This window comes from Stegastes partitus, unplaced genomic scaffold (genome assembly GCF_000690725.1).
Source record: "Stegastes partitus isolate 25-593 unplaced genomic scaffold, Stegastes_partitus-1.0.2 Scaffold75, whole genome shotgun sequence".
NCBI lineage: Eukaryota > Metazoa > Chordata > Actinopteri > Pomacentridae > Stegastes > Stegastes partitus.
The window spans coordinates 571,236-578,256 of NW_007577806.1; positions in this window are offsets into that span (position 1 = coordinate 571,236).

Genomic DNA, 7,021 nt, shown 5'->3' on the forward strand with positions numbered 1-7,021 from the left:
ACAGTGATTGAATTACATAATATTATATCACAGCATATACAAAGGACATTAAGCTAATGATGAAACTTCATGTTCTGTGTTGCACATAAACAAAGACTGCAGCATTCTGATGACATCAGTAGTGGAAGCAGCATTCAGCTCCTTTGCTTACAGACAGCAATGTACAAATCCTGCATTCAAAATCACATTAGGTGTAATAGTGTCATCAGCAAAATGTCCCTGAAGTATCAAAAGCAGCAAACAGCATTTGCCGTGGACTAATTTCTAAACAGTGCGGTAGTTCAGTCTGGTGGCACCCAGCCTAGAGGTCAGATCCCTTCACGGCCTCACAGAATAAGTCTGACATGATCGATGTGTGAGACAAAAAGGACAACACAATGTTCTGCAACAGAACTTTTAACTTGTCTCTCTTTGGATTATTTCACTTCTTTGGGCCGTCAACGTCAAATGAATCACAGGAATTTTTCTTTTCTTTGGTAGAACTGATAATGCCTGAAAAATGATTTAAATTTAAATCTTTATTCTATGACAGTACAGTATATTGTATGATCATCATATCTGTGCTGAATGTAAAGTCTGCAAAGCGGCGAGTAGCTTTAGCTGTCGTATTATAGTGGATAATATTTGCCTCTGGAATGAAATATAAAGTTAAAAACAATCTAAAGTAACATAAAATTAGAGGAAGTACCTCGACTAGATTAACTTGATTACATAATGTTACATAATGTTCTCTCTGGTGCAGAAGTTGCATCAAAACCTTTATAAATATGCTCATGGGTTTCTAAATGCACATACTGGGAGCCTCTTAAAACATTTAGATAATACACCAGATCATTACAAAAATATTCTCATAACCCAATCGGAATGTGCAGGGAGCGTTCCTGAAACCAATAATTGCTAACTGGGACAGCTGTTAAACTTTTATAGTGTCTATATTGTATAGTAATATTATTGCGACATGAATTGTGGTGCAGACTGGTGTGACAGCGATTCCACTCCTGCTGTGTTCGATGTGACAGCAGCGTGCGGATGGCTCCTTTCCAGATGTACAGCAATCTTGCTCGAGTGTTTCAGGAGAATTCCCGTTTATTCCAACACATCGGCCTTTAATGTGGCTCCTGCGGCTCTGAGCATCATGCTAACTTTGCATTCTAAACCTCCATTGTAGAGGTTCAGGGAAATAATGAGTCGCACAAACAGCTTGTGAACAGTATTTATCGGGACAATTAGCATGAGCTCCCTGCAGCTTTCCAAAAACAGCACATTTTTAACATGAATCATTTTAAACGTTTGTTTTCAATTCTGACCGAGCATAAACAAAGAAACTGACAGCCTGGAACAGCCGTTTTGCTAACTACATTCGGGATCTCCATCCAGGATACTTAGCAGCTGACCTAATCATCAACAAGTTGTTCCACACATGCCCAATCATTTACATGTGTGAAGCTGTGGATAGCTTTTAATTTAGTGTGTTTGTGCCAGAGAGTAGCAAACCAGATAAAATGATGCCAGAATAAGATGACAAGACACACACCATGCAGTCTCACTTATTATGGTTTATGTTGGGGACATAAAACACAATGCTTATCGAAGCTGCAGATTGATCAGCTGTAGTTCCACAGCAGGGATTACTCAGATCCGTGGCCATGTAGGGATTTGCTAAGTTTGTCATCAACAGGTTGGAGACCTTGCAGCAGCAGTTTTCCTCCACAGCTGGCAGCAGAGCAATAAGCACAGAACACCACCAGTTTCCTGAGAACATGGTATTCCTCTGTTTCCATTCTCTGAGTCTCATCTTCCATATAATTTAACACGTCATCTGTGGATTCCAGTTTCAATAAATATTAGCAACCATCGAACTGAAATGACCGTCTTTCCTTTCAGCTTCGGCGCTGAGTTTCCAGAAGGTCAGCCTCACACATGTAAACAAACCGGCATGCATAGACGAATAAAGATGAACAGGTCAGCTGGCAAGTATCCTGCATGGAGAACCTTCACACAGTTATCAAAATAGTTGTTCAAGATGGTCATTTTTTTTGTGTTTACTATCGGTCAGCCTTGAAAACAAATGAAAGAAAAGCTGCAAGGAGCTCATGTTGATGACCTTGAAAAACACAGCTCACAACCTGATTAAGACAACGTGCAAAATTAGCACGACCCACTGAACCACAATAATCACATAAATGAAATATAACAGACTGAACCACGCTGCATGTCTCATTTTACTCATCTAAACACAACAAAGGAGGAGGACACAGCAGCTAACATTAGATCAAACTTAAATATGACAAAATGTTAGCAAAATGCTTCAAAGGGGTTGAGTTATTGTTGAACAAGAGTTTTTATTTAACCTGTGACCCATCAAACTAATATAGTTAGATAATGATAATCTTTGGCGTTGGAGGTACTGTTATGTTCAGTTACCACTGTACGAGTCATGCCAGTTTGCCAGACTTGCAAATATTTCATTAGAGCAGATAAAGGACACTACTTAGTCAATTCATTAATCACTTCCTGTCAGGTTGTGTTTTGGGATCTGGACTGTTGACCTCCAAACTCTTTACATGGACAGGTTCTTACAGGCAGTCACATATCGCTTTAACATGTGGAGAAATCTAGTCTCATTCACCAAACGCTTTAGGACTCTTCCAGGTACTCCTACAGCTGCTGCACCGTATCCGACTCTCTTAATACAGCCGTGATGCAAGCACAGCTTAAGCCAAGTAATTCAGTTTTTGAAAGATTTAATTAAACATAGTTAGTCATTTAGATGGGACAAAATCTGCAATTGCTCTCATATTTAGATATGTGGTTGACTGCTTACAGGACACCAGTTTCCCAACATGTACAGTCAAACCAGCCATTAGGAATAATGGACAGGTGGACAAATGGGTTCCCTCCACCTTGCTTGTTCCCATTTTAGGGTCAACTATAGAGCATGCAGTCCACCTGTATCATAGGCCTGTTCCATCTGTTACGTTTGAACCCCCCTGACACACGCCTGTGTGCAGTGAAACAGCCACAGACAAAGTCATTTAAGGTTAATGCTTACAGGAATGTCACATTAACCATTTCAAATCTGCACTCACACACAAACAGCATTCAGTAACCAACAGCCATGTATAAGGTCACATCCAACCATGTTCTTGTAAACATCACGTCAACAATATGATCACAGTCAGACTCATAAAGCAGAATGCTCCTGTCCATGGAGCACACTGGGTTTCTAATACACTAATAAGAGTGGAACTGGCTCCAGTCTTGTATTACACCTTTTACCCCTGTACCCCTTCTCAGCGCCTTGTTTTGAAACTGTAGCCCCTGTTATCTAGCAGTAAAGTGAGCTTTTAAAGAGTTCTGAGAATCATTAATTTAACTGGCTATGGTGGAGGAGGTAGAATAAAGAAAAGGGACACATACTTTTAATAAGGTGCCCTGGTTTCAGGTAACTGGAGGATTTAGAGGAGTATTTAAGTCCATAGCGCTCTTTCTGTTCAGTCTTGATACTCAGTTTGGAAAGTCCCACCACTCACCTGCTGCTGTATCTCTTTCAACTTAAAGAAATTCCCGCAATCTACCACCTTTTTAAGCCACATCTCCTCGCCTGTGTGTTTGGCTATCAAGGTGGGGTCCATGTCAGGAAGGACAAGGTGTGTGTGATCAAACACACCTGGCCAAGACCTGCTCCACCCACCTAACACAATCACCACCATACAGAAGCAATAGTAGGGGCTATTGTGTGTGTGTGTGTGTGTGTGTGTGTTTGCATGCACACATGTTCCCAGGAAGGAGCTTTAAGCAACTGGTGTGAAGGAATCCAACTCCAGTGGCGGTGACCCCCAAGATTTACTCCCCCTCCTCTTCGTCTTTCCTCTCTTCTCTTTCACCCTCTTCATCATATCACCCTTACACTGCCTGCCCCAGAGAGACAGCTGCAGAAGACATTATGTTATTCCGTGCGTGGGTGTGTGTGTGTGTGAGAAAAAGATAAAAAGAAAACGAGAAGATAAAGCGGGAAAGGAAGGACTGTGGGAGACGGAGAAAAAGAGCATTCGACACAGTGGCAGGAGAAGGCACACTGAACTTTTGCAGACGTGTTTCTGCAGCCCGCTCTCTAAAACATTTGGATCAGGTTCGAAAACAACCCCTATGCAGCCCCCCCCTTCAACATATGTCTTCCAGATCTGCATCACTTGGATAATGTATGTGTGTATGTGTCTGCGGGGAAGACGGGGAGGAGGGTCGGGGCTCCTTTTGTGCTCATTCTAAGGAAAGAGGACAGTCTTTCCAATGCATTTCAACATTTGACCAACATTTCTCTTCCTGTGCATTGAGCAGTTTGGGTGGTGGCCTGGAGTTCAGCCCTGATGTTAGTCTTTATGGTTATTTCACCACAAACTGAAGGGTCATTTCACCCACAATTACAAAATTGCCTATTCTTCAAAGGAAATTGCATTTCTTGGAAAATAAAAAGGCAGCATTCATATTCACTTGTCTTTGCAGTATTGAAGTCAGCTGCAACAGTTGCCAGGATCAAAGCAGTCACCTATATTATTGTGGGCATGGAAGCTGGACATTTGGGTTTTGGATTTTATGGAAATAACTTGTTGGCCTCATCAGTTACATGTGTCTGTAATCAGCAGCTGTATGCTTGTGTTGTGAGTGTAAAGGCAATGATATTTAAAGGAAAATTCCTGTCATATAATTAGGGTTTTGTTATGATGTACTCACCAGCTTACAGAAATGCATCGGACAGGACAAAAAAACACAATGATCTTTCAAAGGCGCATTGCACTACCTCTATGGATCTGGACTCTATGGACCTTTAAAGGTAAATAAAGGGATAATCTGATAAACTCTGATAATCCAAGATTTTTTTGACGAAATCCCTGTTGCTCAGGTGCTTAACTTGTATAAACAGAATCACATAGATTATATATATTCAAAAAACATCACTATCTCTATATGTGTGATAAAGGCTCCGTTTGATAGGTCACTATTGGCAGACCATGTTGCACAATTTTATCTCTTACCACATTTGTCAGATTTGAGATATCGTCATCTGGTCCTGATTCTCCCTCTGATACAGTTTCAGTTTAAAATGTTCCTTGACATTATACACACCAGATGTTGACTGCTCAGTGATTCAGTTAAACATTGCTTTTTGTGTTGAAATCTAATATATTTTTACTGCCATTTATATGTCCTGCGGGTTTATAGGTGGGCATTGACAAATATGGCGTAAGATCCAGTTTTCCAACCTAATCGCCTGTAACGGTCATTTGTCCCCACCCTCTGAAAATGACTGACTATATTTTTTGGTTAGGTTTGAGCACAAACACAACTTGGTTAGCGCTATAGTAAGATCAAGGTTTATTATATAATAGAAAACCTTTGTCATCAAAACTACTGGAATAAATCTGAGGTTAAGGTTTAAAGTAACGTGACTATTGGTTTGAAACAACCACCTCAATCCACTCCCTGGGTAAACTTTGTGGCTCCATAACTACATCTTCTCATGTCTGCTTTTGCTCCTGTTGCAATTAAAATTTCCACTTGGGTCGACATTAATGAAACGTAACAATAGGTTGTGATAAGCAAAATATAGTCGTTTTTTATGGTAAGACGCTCTTGGGTTTTGGGCATTGGGCCTATAGCAGGAGCTTAGAGTCAGGATATCTTGGCATTTGTAGCTTAGATGTTAAACACCAAAATTGCTCTTGTAAGTCTCCCAACTTCTTAGATGTGCACTAAAAGGTTGCTGAAGTTCCTCCAAGTAAAAACCCTATTTCCTCACAGTCACTTCATTCATCTTGGGGATATTGGAAAGCAGAGCAGAAAAGCTAAATGTAAATGCAACCAAGAAGCATTCAAGTGGTTTTGAAATCTGATATTGAAATACATATTAGCCAGATGTTTAAAAGGTGTAAATGCACAGATGCTGCAAGATGCACATGCAAGTGATCCTCCCAAGTGTAACTACTTTAGCTGGTAGTCTTTGAAAGTTGTCTATGAAGGTTCTTTCTAACAACAAATCAAGAGACTGCATTGGAATGAGCTGCTGGTCTCTCTGTCACGATCAGCATCTAAAGGCTATTACAACCCGTACAATACAGCTGAAAGCAGTACGTGCTCCTGAAGGTTTTATCTGATTCTTCCTCGGCTAAAGTCATCGAATGATCCGGGTGCTTGAGAGTCCAACAGCCATTATCTTCCTCATGATGCATTCATCCATTGATGTGAGTCACCCGTGTGTTTGTGCCGGGTTATGGATGACTGTTAGCTGACAGACTAAACTGTTATTATTATTGCAGAAGCTATTGTATTCTCATTCTGGCATTTTTGGCAGCTTCAGGTCCAACAAAACTGATGTGTTCAATCTGAGTATTGCACAAATACAAATTTGCACGCAGCATGGGCGTACTTTGATCACTTCCTTGCCCAGTTGTTCCCAGAATTCGTCAGTAATTTCGGTCAGTACACTGTTATCATAACTGATAGGGGTAAGTGATAGCCAAAACTTTGCAAGTCTCAAGTTGTAGTAACGGGAATTATACTTGAGATATTCAGGAACATGAATCCCCGTGTGTGTCTGAAGGTGAGGGTTTGTGTGAATGAATGTCCTGTGTGTGTTTTATTGGCACGAGTCCACAGTATGTCCGTATGTATTCATGTCAATGAGTTTGCAGTAAGCTGTGGTATTGTCTCAGTGTATTTGCAGAGTGTTAATCATTGTGTGAGTCAGTGTGTAGTTTGTGGCAGGACTCTGGATGTGGCTCCTTCATTAAAATGTTAACCAGGCCACACGGACAATGGACACACTGTTCGTCCTGCTGTCCTCTTCATGCTTAAATGTGTTTCTCTTTCTCTTTCTGCTTTGCTCTGTCCCTCTCAGTCCCTCTGTCTGTAACTCTCTCTGTGCCCCCCTTCATGTCCCGCTTTATCTTCTGAAACAACCATTGGCCTTGACGTTCGTTGAAACCGCAAGCCCACAAACACAGGCCCTTTTTTTTTTTTTTTT